Here is a 16,861-nt window from a genome sequence, read left to right on the forward strand (position 1 = left end):
AGCCACAAGTCAACCTCGCGCATTTTCCGACAGGCTGTATTCAGACATAAAACGTCATTCATAACGGGAAAACCGAGGTTGGCAATACCTACACCCGTTTTACACCTGTATTTGCATCAGTTATCTAAAAGCGGTGTCCACATTGGCAACAAGTTGCTGGCAACCTCATTAAATTTCGATTAAAATAATTTATGGTCATATAAAATTATGATAATTATCGTGAATGCAAGTGGACACCGTGCGGTGCCTCCAAACATCCATATCATCTTTCGTCTTCCTGAAATAATTGTGAATAGAAACATGATAGTTGTATTTTAAATATAAATAATGTTCTTCAGAATCGGGTCTTCAGCCGTAGTTTGTCGATTGGCGGATAAGTCAACACCTTGCCATATTATGCCGGGTCCACACTGGCAACATGTCGCCGGCAACCTCATTAAATTTTACGATAATTATCATAATTGCTTAAGAAATTTTACGATAATTATCATACTTATCGTAAAATTTAACGAGGTTGCCAGCGACATGTTGCCAGTGTGGACCCAGCATTACGTATATCTATATCAAATCGTATGCATGAATAAAACTAATATTACATACTATAAATACTACTAAGATACTATTACAATACAGTTTTATTAACCATGTAATTTAGTTATTATGAAATGACAACACTATGCTTCACTTATTTTATTCAATATTATAAATTATAATAATATTGCGGTGAAAAAATAATGACGACTTAATTATTAATGTTGTTAAATGTCGAATACATATTTGTAGAAATCAATTGTACATATCCAAGTTTGTAATCTACAATGTTTCTATACTGAAAGCCGTGACAATTTCTGTTGATGCCCATATAACCAGTTCATTGTTTATTAATCTTTTGTGTGTATTGCAATAATTTAAAGAAATATGTTATATTCACCATTCATCCATTAGAAAGATAATTTTACCATTTTCTCCATTTCTTAATCACTACATTACTTTCTATTAAAAATATAGTGCGTGTCTGTTAACTTGTAAACACATACGTATCACTGGAATGTATACTCATCTGAATGCCTACATATTTTTATTTTATCTGAATATATTATTGCTATAATATATTATTTGAAATGTATGCGAAGAATTCGTCAAGGAAAATGTGATTTTTCAACTGTAGGCACTGATGTTAAAATACGTTTCCACATTGCTGATTTAAGATAGGAACCATTCCGTTATTACATGTTATTTCTCTTAGGAATACCTGACAAGAAAAAAGGGTGTGCTTACTTATGCATGAAGTATGATATCCTATCACATTCCTAATTAGGGAAAGGAAAACTGTACCGTTAGGGATTATATTAATAATTGGACATGTATGTTAGATTATAAAGCGATATAAAAGGGTTGAGCAAGAGTAAATAAATACATTCGAGATAAACATCGAGGTGCGTGTTAATTAAACCGTGATATATCTACTTACTCATACATTCACAATCGCACTCCACTGAGAAAAAAGTTGTGCAAATATTGAACATGACGTTGTGCTTAATTATGAAACTGTTGAATTAGCCATATTATATTATTTTCATTGTTTGAGATGCTGTGTCCGGGTGTGTATTATTGCATTGTATATTCTATTTATTCATAACGCCCACGATGGCCGAGCGGCTTACGCGTCGGCTTATAATGTCGTGGGTTCCAGGTTCGAATCCTGGATATGGAAAAATACACATTTTTTCGATTTTTGCTTAGAGTCAGCGTATTGATCTAATATGTTGAGCAAGTGGCTAACATCCATTTCTCGTAAAAATAAAAATCTGTTATATAAATGTGGAGGCCCTATGTTGAGGCTCATATAATATGATCTCATTAGGATCGGACAAGGTCAAAAAAAAATTAGGTTAACCGTTTAAGGACTTTGAGAACTCCTATGATAAAAAATAAAAAAAAAAACCATAAATTCCAACTACTAAAAATTACAATGTAGATATCTTTTCTCTATCCAATTTGATTGCTATCGAAAGTGACACTGTGACACGTGAGTTGCACAAGTAGTTACGTATCCGTTTGTGTGGTTGTATTAGGTATAAGCCTTTTTGATGTTAGTTGTAGGGATTTTGATATACTTTGGGTATATTTTATACTTAATTTGTGATTTAATAATTGAATGACTGGTTTGAACTGTTTCGAGGCTCAATTTAAAATATGTTGACGAATCAATAGAAAATGTGCTTATAAACAACCAAAATAATTGGCCTTCACACAATCTGTGTTCCCGTAGCTCTGAAAAATGTTTACTGTTTCATCGGAAGGAATGGGCTCATTTTTTACCGATGTTGTTTGACTAAAATTTGACAGTAATGTTCGTAGGTGTTGACATATTGCGTCAAATCTCAAAATAAACGATTGTGTAAATGCATTTGTGTAGCGCTAAAAGGTTAATAACCATTTTATATTTTTTATCCGGGCTTAGCTTGATACGCTAATAATTGATAAACGGAAAATTATGAATTGTATACTTAGTTGGAAAAAAAATACATTTATGTGTGGCTAACAAACTTTCATTGGTCCGTGAAAAAGTATGACATTTTTATTTTTGATTTGACGATTGAATGTTTTGTTGAAATGATCCAAAATAATATATTTAAACATTCGTAAAACCTATTTTGTCGCAAAAATGATAGTAAGTAATTTAATTAAATAAATAAAATAAAAATAGTACTCCATCATATTATTATTTGCCTAAAATTTTAGTCTTTAAGCCGCGTTGACACGGTCCAAGTACGATCCAAGTCTACTTGGATAGGAATAATTAGTATGAAGATGTCTCATCCAAGTGACAGCTTCATACTATTTATTCCTATCACGTTTTTATGATATTATTTTTCAAATACTGAACTATTTCGCAACTCCCTAGGGGGCCGCGCCCCCACAGTTTGAGAAGTACTGCTCTAGAGCGATCCTGCGATGATCGTGTTGCCTCAGTGATTGTTGATTCGGTCGCTTTCTTGATGGTGTCGCATCCATCTGGTAAGCGCATGTCCTTGCATATTCTCTTCGACGCCACCAGAGATCACTCTTCTCTCGTTCTTTCAATTAGTATAATTAGTAGATAATTACAAGTCATTAAACAATTAATTGTTTGTGCACTTGTGGCTTACCGCAGACACAACACTCATGACACCGGTGGCAGCCAAGTGGTTACGTCGCGTTGGGCTTTAGTGTAAGTAATTTATACTGGTTTAATGTAAATTTTTCCATTGTTAATTTCTAAAGCACTTAGTCGATAGTCGACGGTAAGCCGGCTTATATTTAATTTTCAAATGTAGCAATTTAGATTAACAAAAATACTTTTAAAGATATATTTTAGATAAATTCGTTACGCAAGGAAATGTCCGATTAAACACACTTTTAGAATTGAATTCTGCCATGCAGTAACAGAGAGGCGTTAAAGTAAATTTAAAACCCTTACAGATAGAGCTCATTCATGTCTAAAAGGGCTTAAAAGCGAAAGATAGGGTGCCGATTAACGAACACCTATTCCTGGATGAGAAGCCTAATAAAAAGCGCTACAAGGACGATTCTAGTAACCAAAACTAATTCTGATATATTTTCTTTCACATAATTTAATTGGTACTTACTTATAAATGAGTTGAAACTTATTGCAGGTAGGCTATCGAGACGAATTCAGCTTACTAAAGTGGAAATATTATAGTAATATTATAGTAACAGAGATATTTTAAATCGTACTGCATGTTTTTCATTATATAAGTATGTAACTATTTTTATTTCTTTTTTTTACTTTTATTTCTATGGCTTTCACCCAGTTTCGTACACTTTGCGCTGTGTCTCGGTTTTTTACATTGAGAAGTTTTATGGGATTTTATCAAACTGTTGTCAGTGCACCCTCTGCGGATTATTTGATGTTTTACATTGTTGTATACGTCATCCTGTCAGGCTTCAGCATCTGAACTCAAGACGCATATAAGGTTTCGCCATTTTCCTCGGCTGGTCGTTAGCGTAACGTTCGACGTATCCTGCCATGTCTGTTCACGAACTCAAAAGTTCGTGACGCGGCTATGCCATTGTACCTACACTACATCCAAGATTTGGCAGACATTTCTCAAACAAAAAAATTAGCCTTCGTTACATGCCACTTCTTCTCACAGCATAATATGTAACACGCTCGCGGTGAACATTTGGCATTATGGTCCTCACAGAATATAGCAGCTATGTGTTTACGACTCTAAAGCTGTCCGTCGATAACGCTCGAGCGAACGCAGCGTATGACCCCCCGCTCGCCTGTCAACTCTTTCGCCGTACGAAATGTTGTGGCCAGTCGGTGTGGTAAGCCTGCTCGGGGAATACAGGGCGATAACGCAACCACCAGACCACCAGACGGTGTTATCGGTCAAAAGAGCAATTCACGAATGAAGCACTGCAAAACACGTCACCGAACCGCTTTTACTGAAGTACGTAATTTTTTTAGTTTTACAGGAGATATTGTGTGTATAGAGCTTCGAACGAAATGGCTAAGTGCGAGTGAGGAAGCATTCAGCATGCTTATACCTCATGTCCATGCGTTAGAGTAAGATAGAAAGTAAACATGTTATGACGGAACTCTTCTGAATTTCATGGAAATTAAATAACATTTTTATTCATTTTGGTAATGACTTCATATTTAATCAGTACCCATTCATTGTTGAAGTGCGTAGCCAATTAATCTTTAAACAAGCTAGTTATGTCTCCAATATAATAATATTACAACACGGAATTTCCGTTGTATTTTGCAAACAAACATGTGTGTTTCTGTATTACAAAATCACAATAAATATTTAAATGAGAATTTAAACACAAAATAATACTTTCAGCGGTAATAGTTATGTAAAAGATAGAAAAAATAGACATGAAAGAATGACAATTTAATAAATGTCAAACGGAGAGTTGCTAGCGCCTCTACCGTCAAAACGTGTATACTTCAATTGCATACTGTACTCGACACTACCGGTCGACTTTTAATATACTTCGTTGAAGTAGGCTTGCGCTTACGTTGTGCAACCGGACATAGTGCTTCATTCGTGAATCGCCCTTCAGTTCTAATTTTTTCTGGTCGAAGTTTTCCCGGATGTCCGTAACATAAAAATTATACGCCCAAAATCAAAGAGAAAGTTTTTTTAGGTTTTTTTTCTGCAGGGCCCAAATATGTTTTTTTGTCCACGAGATTTCAAACATTTTTTTTGTTGAATCCGGCCTTCCGCAAAATTTCATGTATTGACGATGGCCGAGTGGCTTAAGCGTCGGCCTACAGCGTCGTGGGTCCCAGGTTTTAATCCTGAGTCTGGCAAGTACACTCATAATATTTTCAATTTGCGTTTGTGCCAAAGTATGGACTTAGTAAGTTGATCAAGTGGTTAACATCCATTTCTCGTAAAAACAAAAATCTGTTAAAACAAACCTCCACTCTGTGGAGGCCCATAATATGATCTTTTATGATTGAACATGGTAAAAAAATGAGAATCACGAAATATCTAAAATATATCTCGAAAAATGAGTTTCATATTATTTATCCAGAATTTTTGATCCCAACCTCTTACCATGCCGGATACCGGATGCCTGTTCATTAGGTAACATACCTAAGTATGAGTTATGTATTTTTTTTATTATTTCACTGTAAATTTAAGTTATAATATCATCACATAGGATATCTTCTGATCGTTGATGTTCTCGATTTGAGATCGACTAGGTAAAATATTTTTCTTCATTCATCTTATAAAACATCAGAGATTATCTTTCAGGTGGTTAATATTTGAATAAGCAGTTGTTATTCAATAATAATAATTAGATTTCATAGTAGTTTTGCAAACATTTTGGTGTATGGCCCGCGAAACCAAATTCCAAGGTGGGCGACCTCGAGTATTTAGGGCTTTTATTCAGTTACGGACTTGGAAATTTCAGGATTAAAAAAATAATAGCTGGAAAACAGAATCTTAATGATTTCCAAGAAATTGGTTTTACATATTGTGAAAATATTTTTTCTTCGAAAATTATGATTTTTTCTATTACGAAATTAAGTAGGTACCTATAATTATTACATTTAATGCTGACGATTTTGTGATTTTCTACTTTGGTACATATATTTAAAGAAATATGGTTGAAAAAAGTACGTAGGTTTTTCATATTTACGAAAGTAAATAAGTGAAGGAATTTTTTCGAAGATAATAAAACAATCTTATAACTTTATATAAAACTGAGTTATAAGTATATTCTTATGGTGAACTTATCTAGTGAAAAAAAAATTCGTCTCTGCAAAACCCTTTTGCAGGGATATTCAAATTAGTTCTGGGGATAATGAAAAAAACAATAACAGTTTATTTGGAGAGACTTTGATGGTACATTTTAAATTTGCTCCCCTACTTTTAGGGATAATCCTCGTACATGAGCGGAACCATAGAGAAACGTTTAAATAGATTTAAATAGGAGTTCCAAGGATTCTGGATTACGTGAGTATGTGTCCTTTAAAGGTTTATTTTATAGGATATCTAAAATATTTAAGTACGTATTTATTTGGGAGAGATCTCATTTGAATATGGGATAGTTTATAAAAAGTATTCATATAGTAATGGTCCTCCTAATACGAATATCTCCCATAGCTAAATATTGTGATAAGAGCTACGTTAAATTCTATACATTTTCAGAAAATAATATATTATAATATGTGTTGGTAGAATTTAATATTATGATTATATTATGTATTATAAAATGGAATTATATTAATAATTAAACGCTATTTATATCGAGTTAAAGTTGTCATAATAATATGTTAGTTAGTATTTATCTATTAAATAAAGAAAGTAAATATCATGGATGTTGAGTATTTTTGAGAACATTTTAGAAGCTTCATAGTTGTATGAGTATTATAGCTAGAGAATTAATATTAGTATATAGTAGGTACACTTCAATAAATTGATAAATATAATTTAAATTAAGAGTTTTGGATATTATTGTCAGAGGCGACAGTAGGTTGAATTCCTATGTATGTATGCACCTACATAGATATATTAATGCAGCGTAGAGCGTAGGTAAAGCATTTAAGATTGAGGGACTACGTAGTATATTGTACTAAGATTATACAATGCACTATGCCATATGTATTAAGTAGGGAATGAAATTTCGGTATTCTGAAAACCGGGATCTCGGTATTTATCAACACGGTTATACCGGTTTTAAAAAATCTAAAATACAGGTATTTTTGGTATTAAGGAAGCGTAAATTAAATGTATTTAAATTAACATAAAATTTTTGATAAGGAAGTGTTTTGTATTATTTATTACCCGATAAAACACCAATTAGTGTTATAGTGTTAAAATTTAACCCATATTAAAAAAAATTCGCGATGCAGTAACATAGGCACATACTTTGGATCGGTAAAAAATGTGGTGAATATTTGCAATTCATCTATAACTGACTGGAGACATGTCCAACAAGCATTGAATTCGAAAGGACATTTTCAGCACCAGGATTTATTTCCATAAATATAAGATCAAGAATAGCAGAGTACCACTTTTTAGCATGTTTGACGGCATTATTAAAATCAATAACTAATTGATGGTACTTATATGTTAAAATCACATTTCTACTTCATTATAGTGTATTTTCATTTTTAAAAAGATCTACATTTTTCTATAGGTAGATCAAATTTTACTGATCATTATAACTGTGAAGCAACCCTTGATTGCAGCATGGTCGGGGTACCGTATTGAAAAGCTGCTACTTAGGGCAGTGAAAGGTGGAGACCAGGGAACTGAAATACACAACGGGTAAGGCGATAGCAGGTAACCGACTCGAGTAAGGAAGAATCCGGGTTAAACTTACACACGTGTTAAGAATACGTGTTACGTCGAATACTAAAAACTGCTCTCGATTTATGCATTTACGCTCATTTAATGCTGGTGTATTACACACACTATTGCACGTGCATAATGCGTGCTTCATTTTCGTAGGACACTCACACATTCAAAAGCCTGCTTCACCATGCGGCGTATTGAATATTACCTATCGGTATTCTATTTATTATCTGTTCTGTGGTGGAGACAGTTGCAGAAGGAAGCCAGAATCCTCTCCAAGCTGCCATGATTCTGATGATGGTGAAATAATACATGAAAACGAGTATTTTTCATACTGTCCTTATTAAAATATAAATTATGTAGAAAGTAGAAACAAATAATATCATATTGCAACTTCAATCGTGCCCAGCGCTCGGAATGGACGGGAACGCACCGGAGCGTAGCTCCGGTTCGTGAATTCCCCGAGGATGGCGTTCCTGTTCGTTAAAACCCCGAGGATAGCGTACCGGTTCGTAATATCTTCAAGCCTCCTACTTAATATTATTACGTTCCAGTTCGGATTTAATCAAAATTGAGGAAACATTAATTGATAAATAAATATAAAACATATATATAAATTAATATTTGTATTATTAAAAAATAATTTTACTAGTTTAGAATCCCTGACTTCCAATGACCCGTTCATTTATGTATGTACATACTTAAGTTTTTTTGAAATAGTGATAGTGTAAGACAAAATATTTGAGAAATAACCTTTTTTCAAGACAATACTGTATGGCCTTCCAAATGCACCAATAGACCTTTTCGCGACAATGGTGATAAAGCAATAAAATTGTATACAAAAAAATGCACTAGGGTTACGGGCAATGGTTACGAGTAAGATTTATTGCCTTGTACCATTTATGTACAATAATGAATATTCAAAAAAAAAGATTTTTAGGATTGTAAAGTAGGTAACGGTCGAAGCTGTAGGTAATGTAGGTACATATTATTGTAGTATTAATTATTTATCAAACGAGAAACTTATTTTTTTTGCAAGTTCCTACACATTATTTCAATAAAGTTAAGGTACATGCCAAAATATAGTGAGTTAATAAAGTACTAATTATAATCCACACTGGAAATTTTAAATTTTCAATTGAAACACATTAAATACCTACCTTATTCTTTAATCTAAGAGTTGCCCATATCTTTAATATGTAAAACATTTAATTTGTTAAATATTACACAAAAATAACATAGTAAAAATAGTGTGAATAAAACTATGTGCCCTACCTAAAGTATCAACAACTGAGATAGGTATACTATATCTGTCCTACCGAGGGTTGAAATTCTTGAGCATGTTTATGATCAATACAGCAGTGATAGGTTATTGTTTTTTGTAATAAAACTTTAAATTTTATATAAATATGAATTGATGAAGTTCAGTGGAAATACTTTGCAGTGAAAAACTAAGTAGGTACCGTGAGAGATGGAATAAAATAAGGGAGGCCTTAATCGAGCACTAGATCGACCAAGGTTGATGGGTTGGGTTATAAATAATTATTATTGCATGCATGAGCCGCAGCTGCTCAATTGTTATATTTCCGAAAAATCTTGTGCTCTGACATCGTTTAAAAACTCTTTGTAGGTACTTAATAGCTTAAATTGTTGTATAATAATTTATAAGGGGGAGAAATATTTCAAATTAAATCTAATATATTTTACAGTAAGTGACAAAAATATCATTTCGTCATATATTTTTACTGTTTTAATTTTGTACGCATATTTTTCGGGTTGAATGAATTGCGTTTTTGACGGTTAAATTAATATTAATACATTTAATAACTTAACTCAAATAATTCCATATTCGTGATCATCGCATGCATGTTAAAACTTTGTATATTATGTAAGGTACAATTAATACGAAATAAAAATATTTAAAATACAATTACAATACAATGCAAGAATACAATGGAACAAAAAATATATGAAATATTTTCCTTTATATAACAATTTTAATAACATTAGAAACATATTATAATAGTTTATCCCATATGTCCACATGATGTAAATATTTTTGAAGCTGTACTTCTTTTGGCGCGTTTTGGAAAACAGATCAGAGTGTATTTTTGGCGTGTGACGAAGATGCGCGCGCCGATGCAACACAATTTATTATTATGATTATATTCATTTTGGTCTCGAGGGTAGATGCGCATGCGCATAGTGTCATTTAGTTAGTCGATCAATATAACCAAGTAAACAGCACGTGTTGTAAACATAACCAATATTTCTACACTGTTAATTTAGATTCATAAAAATTTATTTATATTAGAGTGTATATTTATTCTTCATTGTAAAAATTGTGTATCAAGATTTGAGGCTATATTTATGTAAGTATTATTTATGAGTGAAATTATATATCAATAAATAAATAAATTTTGTGAATGTTGACTTGGTAAATAATTCAAAAAATATATTCAAATTTGATTTTTTATTATGGGCACTTCTGAATCGATTATAACCGCTGTATGGAAAAGATGAGTTTTGGTCCAATACAATAATTAAATTACAATTATCATGTGCTATATGAGATACTGATGAATCGCGTACGTTTTCATTATCCTAATCCACTGTAATATTAATAGACTCAGGTAACGGCTAATAATGCTACATTCGGAAATCTTGCGTATTACATATTTTTTAAATTAATTTATTAGAAACCATGCCCTTGCATGTTCGTATACGATGGATTTTAATTTGATTAAAAATAGTTTACTTAATCAAAATATTGCGAATTTACGAAAAATCAGAGCTTTGAATAAAGCGGAGTGTATTTTGTTTTAACCAAGGTATCTTCACTCAAATACTATCCACTCTTAGTTGCATATTTTTATTCAAACTCCTAACGAAGCCAATAGGAAATTGTGATTAGTTTGTCTATTATTTCATGTCTTATAATAATGTTTCTCACCCCAATTAGATTCATATACATTTAGGTATTTATATTTGTATAATTATTCATGTTAATACCTATTAATAATGTATTTTTTAGAAAACGATTTCGTAAACTAAAATGATTCTATATTTGTATGTTACCACTGATGATGAAAAAAGTACATTATGTAAAACTAAGAGTTATTTTTATATTACAGGTATTATTATATCTAATATTACACATTTTTGGACAATTATCGAGTGTTCCTGTTCGTGAAATTGTCCATTTCGAGCACTGATCGTGCCACAAAATCTCAAAAGGAATCGTTGAATGCCCCGACAATAATAAAGACAACAGGTCGTAAGTAATAGAAGATTTCAAAAGATTTAACTCGGTTGCCGCATTTCAGACGATCACTCGTAAACAATTGCACCGGGTCACTGCGTACAAAATCATCTGATGTGTGAGCGATCTCGTCTTAGATTGTTTCAATTTAATCATGAAAGGAATGTAGTAAGTTATCTGTAGTGGATTGCAGTTTAAGGTAGGTAATTATTAGTAAAATGATCATCACACTTATTTATCAGGGGTAGGTAACTTGTTGGTTATTCTGATCGATTTATTGCATACAAATAATATCAAGTTTTCGCAATAAATAAGAAAAAGCAGTTTTGATAAGGCTTTTCACCAGGCATACCTATGTTATTTTAGGTCTTTTAAAATTACCAAGATGCACGCATTTAATTGAGAAAGTATCATATTGATATAGTTTTTCACCAGTAGGTATGTGTCATGTTATGTGTTTTTGTTTTTATATGCTATGACAGTGATGGCGAACCTATGGCACGATGACTTTCGATCGAGATGATTTTTCATGGCAAGCGAATGTTTTATGTTTAAGAGAAAATAAATTAGATAGTGTCACCACCTGCAGGTAGGCAGGCAATACGCATAGTAAATTAATTAGCAATAAGCCGACATATAAACCTGATCTCTAAATATACGGCTTAGTAAAACGCCTAAACGCTTTCCTTGTCTAGCCATATGTAAATTGTTTGTCTATCATAAAAACATATCGGACGGGACACAAATTGCTACGAACAAGGTAATACGGAATGAAAGAATGATGGATGCTAAAATTGCCTTGTTCTGTACATAAAACCTGTGATAATGTTAATATAAAATGTTAGGTATAAGTTGATTAATATTATGTATCCATATATTAGTATAAAAGAAGAAGAGTAATTGCTAATATAAAGAGAACGAATGCGGTAGCGAGAGATAATAATAAAGTGTATGTAAATAATTAAAAAGTTATGTGGAACACACTAATCGAATGATATTTCAATCCATAAACTCCTTAAACATAAATTGATAAATATAGAATAACTAATTCAACGAAGTAATATTTATAAACCGCGTGGCAACTGAGCGCGTAGCAACAGCCAAATTGAGGGCATCACAATACCCAACGGCCGGCCAATGCATTGGCACGTGTGTGCATCGGTGTGCGTATGAAAAAATGTTTCCCGCTAGACAAGAATTAAGCGCGCGAAAAAAAAACAAATCATAGCATCATAGAGTCCCTTAAATTTCAACTTTTATGAAATATTATTCGATTTTTGTGTTCATAATAATTATATCTGATTATATAAATATATGATTAATATGTATTTGTAAAAGGTGAAGGCAACAGACAGGTTTACGTCGTAAAATCACAAATATTTATGTGAAGGTCGGTGGATGACAATTACAGGGCTTATTATTGTGTCAATAGGTACCTAGTAAGTAGTTGTAAATGCATATAATTTAAACGCTAATCAAATCGTGTGTTTACTCTTGGCATAAGACAAAAACCGCGAGTTTATGCCGGAGATAGCTATATAAATGCCCTAGATAAATTCATGTAAAATCAATCGAATTAGATAGACGATATTTTATAACGTCAAAACATCCATCCACATGCATGTAACATATTATCTCTTGGTACTTGGTCACTTTGACAACTCAGTAAATTCCTATTAAATAAACAAGAGATGACACGTAGTACGAATTAACGAATACATTAGAATCTTGGGTCACCCCTTCTTATTATCTCTTTGGACCAATTAGAAACAGGGATGCTGCTATAAATAGAGATACATCCGGGTAATAAATTACAGTCTAACGGATCAGCCCTCGGGATCAGCCCTCGGGATCAGTCTCACGGATCAGCCCTCGGAAACAGTCACTCGCCGACTAGCAGCCTCTCTTCAACTTCGGACCCGTTCCATCAGTATCTCGCCGCTCATCTCTTCTCGTCGCTTCTGGAACTTTCGAATCATCTTGTACGCCGAAGTACTACCCGGTGAAAAATCTTATCCCGTTTACTTACGGGTAAGATAATTTCTCGCGCATTCGCTTCATATCAAATCGGTCGCTACGTCTACATGTCTGCTGCCTTCACCTACATTTGCCCGAATATTGTACGCTGAAAACTGAACGATGTATATTGGCTGAGAAAATAAAATAAGTCATAACCGTACTCTCATTCAAAAGGAAACATCTTCTTATTATTGATAACCCCTCACCGACTGAGCTAAACAATTCAACGATCTACGCAGTGGCGTATCGCTGAAGGGGGAGTTATTAATAGGTATGCTTACTTAATAATTTTTAAAATATTTTTTAGAAAAAAAGTTTTACAAATAAATACATACCTAGATATTATATAATATTAAAAAATAATGACAACAAAGCCATGGGTATTTTCTCCGGTTTTTAATAATATTTAGCAATCGATGCGCAAACGGAAACAACGAAATTCATGCATAAATGACAGATCGGATTGTATAAAAAATAGCAGGCGGATAGTCTTCAAGTATAAGCATTACGTTAAATTTAAATTGCATGGATCGGCCCTTAGGTTTTGCACTGACCTCACCACCGTGCACCAACTTATGATTTTGGTCGATTTATAATCATTTTACAATGCTTGAGGCCACTGTAGCGAGAGAATGCCTGATCTTATCTTATCTTATCTTATCTTATGAGCAATTCTCAAATTGTGCGTACTACTACATGTAATACAGTAATAAATTTGATTTTTTTTTAAATAGAATTCTTATAACTATTTTTCCCTATGAAAAACTGTTCGGCACACAAGACAGTAAAAGATTAATATTTCGAAAATTTCGGCACCCGTACGTAAAAAGATTCGCCATCCCTGTGCTATGAGAACCTCATTAATATGGTTTTCCCCCAGCATCTGTATATGTGTCGCTACATTTCAAAATCAGCCAAGTCCTCCTTTAGGTATTTTTGACTTTTTTGTGAATTGCTGAATAACTACTGCTTTCTAACATTTCTGCAATATTAAAATGTGGAATTTATTAATTTTAAATATTCTATACTCGAAATAATATAAACTTTCACCCTTGTGACTGTGTATTTGAGAAAACAAAAAGCCGTTTTTCTCCTATTCATCTACTGGACTTGGCTGATTTTTAAATCTATCGACACATAGGTATATCGGTGTTTTTCAGTGTATCGAGACGCGAGCATAGAAATACACAAACATTGCATATTTTGTACGGGTATTCATCAGAATATATAATGTAGGTGTTGTATAATATATAATAATATATAACCTAGGTACCTGCAAGCATTTAAATGTGCATACATTGGTAAACTTTGTTTCCCTACCATTGATAAGCTACGTGAAACATTGTTACATGAAAGAAAGTGTGGTTATTGCTAATTAAAACGCAAACATAAACAAAGTGAGAGAAGATGATTGATAATCTAAGTGTAGAGTTCAAGTATTATTATTAAATGCATTGTATGATAATGTGGCGGGGTCTAGTTTTAATATTTTCGGAAAATTATCGAGCGTTCCGTTTAATATTTTTTTCAATTTTGAGCGCTGGATGAATATCTAATAATTATTATTATTTGATGATCGTATGTATGTTAATGAATGATTTTTGGGCCTCTTATAAGTCAGTCAAGGTCTTGGATTCATATTATTTCTTTATTCTGTTCAACAAATGATTATTTTTCAATTAACAATACACTTAATTTGCGAGTAAACGTAGCAGACTTATTTAAATCAACGATCAAAATCGGATGAAAAAAAATATTGTGGGTGGCCGCATTAGAAAACTGCTGCACTATAAAGTACCAACTTTGTTGTCTGGAAATTTCCAATATTGATATAGTAAAAAAAAATAATACAATCAAAATCTATGACAATCGATAAGCTACGTAATATTAAATTTTTGTATGTGTTATATTTGTGCTTGATGAGTACAAACCTTAGATTATAGCTACAAACATAATAACTATTAGGTACTGTATCTATTGTCTAAGATTAGGTACCTATAATAAACTAAAATAAAAAGAAACTCACATTATTTTTAGCTATTACCCTGATTATTGATGTTGTATTTTTTAATACTTACATACCTACTGTGTTTTGTATAATTATGAAAACTTATCGACTTTATTCAATTGATAATACTTATTTATGTTTTATATGCTCTTATAAAAATCAACCGCAGTATGTACGTCATATTATTGTGTCATTAAATTTTGATATTGTATGTGTGTGGGTGTAGATATCTCCACGCGTCTCTGTTATTTTAAATTACAGCACACCGACGAAGAGGGGATATAGCTCAGTGGTAGAGCATTCGACTGCAGATCGAGAGGTCCCCGGTTCAAACCCGGGTGTCCCCTGACTCTATTTTTTTTTTATAATTTGTCGAGGCAAATTATTAATAAATGTTGAAATAGTTATTTTGATATCTTAGGGTTTGCTGGTATGAAATTATCATACCCTGATATACCTATATTATGTTAAATGTTGGAGGTTGATTCCTTTGATCTAGAGTTTTTGTGTTTTAGCGTACACTACACCAGGGTTTCCCAAACTTTTTCTGCAATGGAACACTTCGCAAACCCGGAAATTTTAACGGAACACTTAGTTTATTTTGTAGGTCATTTATTAGCGCAGCTAACCGTTGTGCCAATTTTGGCAACTGTCGTTAAACTGACAAGACTTGTCAGCAGGTCAGTTAAAAATAATATACCCCATCTTTTTCAAGCACACGGTGTGAGAAGAGATGGTCCTCCGTCTGTACCTAGATCATGGCCCCCACGTCCCGAAGGGGGTCCCCAGGCTAGGATTTTTGGGCCCCCTACTTATCGCTAAAGTTAAAACCAATGTGACGATCTACAGTTGCATATTCCAAATGGTGTTCGAGGTAAAATTAAGGGTATTTTTAGCGATTTTTTGTATTTTTAATACACCCACTTTTATATTGATATGCACAATAATGGACATGTCAAATATTGACAATAATCAAAAATTGTAAGTATGGTAAAACCACATATTATTAAATGTTAGTATGCTTGACATTTTTTTTACTATTAGTGCACGTTTGTAATGTGTGTTTATCTCACTTGGCTGGTCGATTTCTCACGCCGGGTAAGCCCAGGCCCCCAGGCTAGAGGCCTGTCAGCCCCTCCCTTGTGGGAGCCATGACCTATCTAAATACTTGACGTCATAAACATCAGTGGAGATTGATCATCACTAGCCTTTCAATATGATGTAGATTCTTTAAATATTTTAGTTTTACTTATTTTACTTCTACTTAGTAGAAGATCTTTAAATGTGTTGCAGTGTATAAAACCTTTCTACATGGTCGCGGAACACCTATTCAGGTTCGGCGGAACACTGGTGTTCCGCGGAAGATAGTTTGGGAAACCCTGCACTACACAGTCTAACTCTAACACTAGCATACAATATAGGAATAAAGCCACCATGTTTAACCTTTGGCCATGTTATTATCATGTGCGGCGCATAGTTTTTCAGAGGAGGGCAGAATATTCGGCTTACCGAGTCCGCGCACCACCTTTTGGGTAAGATTACCGCATTATATTGAGATAAAAGAACAAAAAAACTAAAAACGTGACCGATTACACTTTGGAAGAGACTTTGAAACAAGTTTGAACTAGTCCTAGTGAGGATTTGAAGACTTTGCTATGCTGAAACGAGATTCAGCATCGAAGAGTGAGTTACGGGTAGGTTACCATTGAAGAAACGTAATAATAATAATTTCCCTTC

At 33.1% G+C, this 16,861-nt stretch overlaps 1 non-coding gene across 1 annotated transcript; it reads left to right on the plus strand.

The window, feature by feature from the left end:
• Positions 1-15,399: 15,399 nt before the first annotated feature.
• On the plus strand, positions 15,400-15,471 carry TRNAC-GCA (transfer RNA cysteine (anticodon GCA)). Its single transcript has one exon. It is a non-coding gene; the product is annotated as a tRNA-Cys (tRNA).
• Positions 15,472-16,861: the final 1,390 nt, after the last annotated feature.

Source organism: Rhyacophila brunnea, unplaced genomic scaffold, assembly GCF_057557595.1.
Source record: "Rhyacophila brunnea isolate RB1 unplaced genomic scaffold, BYU_Rbru_1.0 scaffold_2, whole genome shotgun sequence".
Taxonomy (NCBI): Eukaryota; Metazoa; Arthropoda; class Insecta; order Trichoptera; family Rhyacophilidae; genus Rhyacophila; species Rhyacophila brunnea.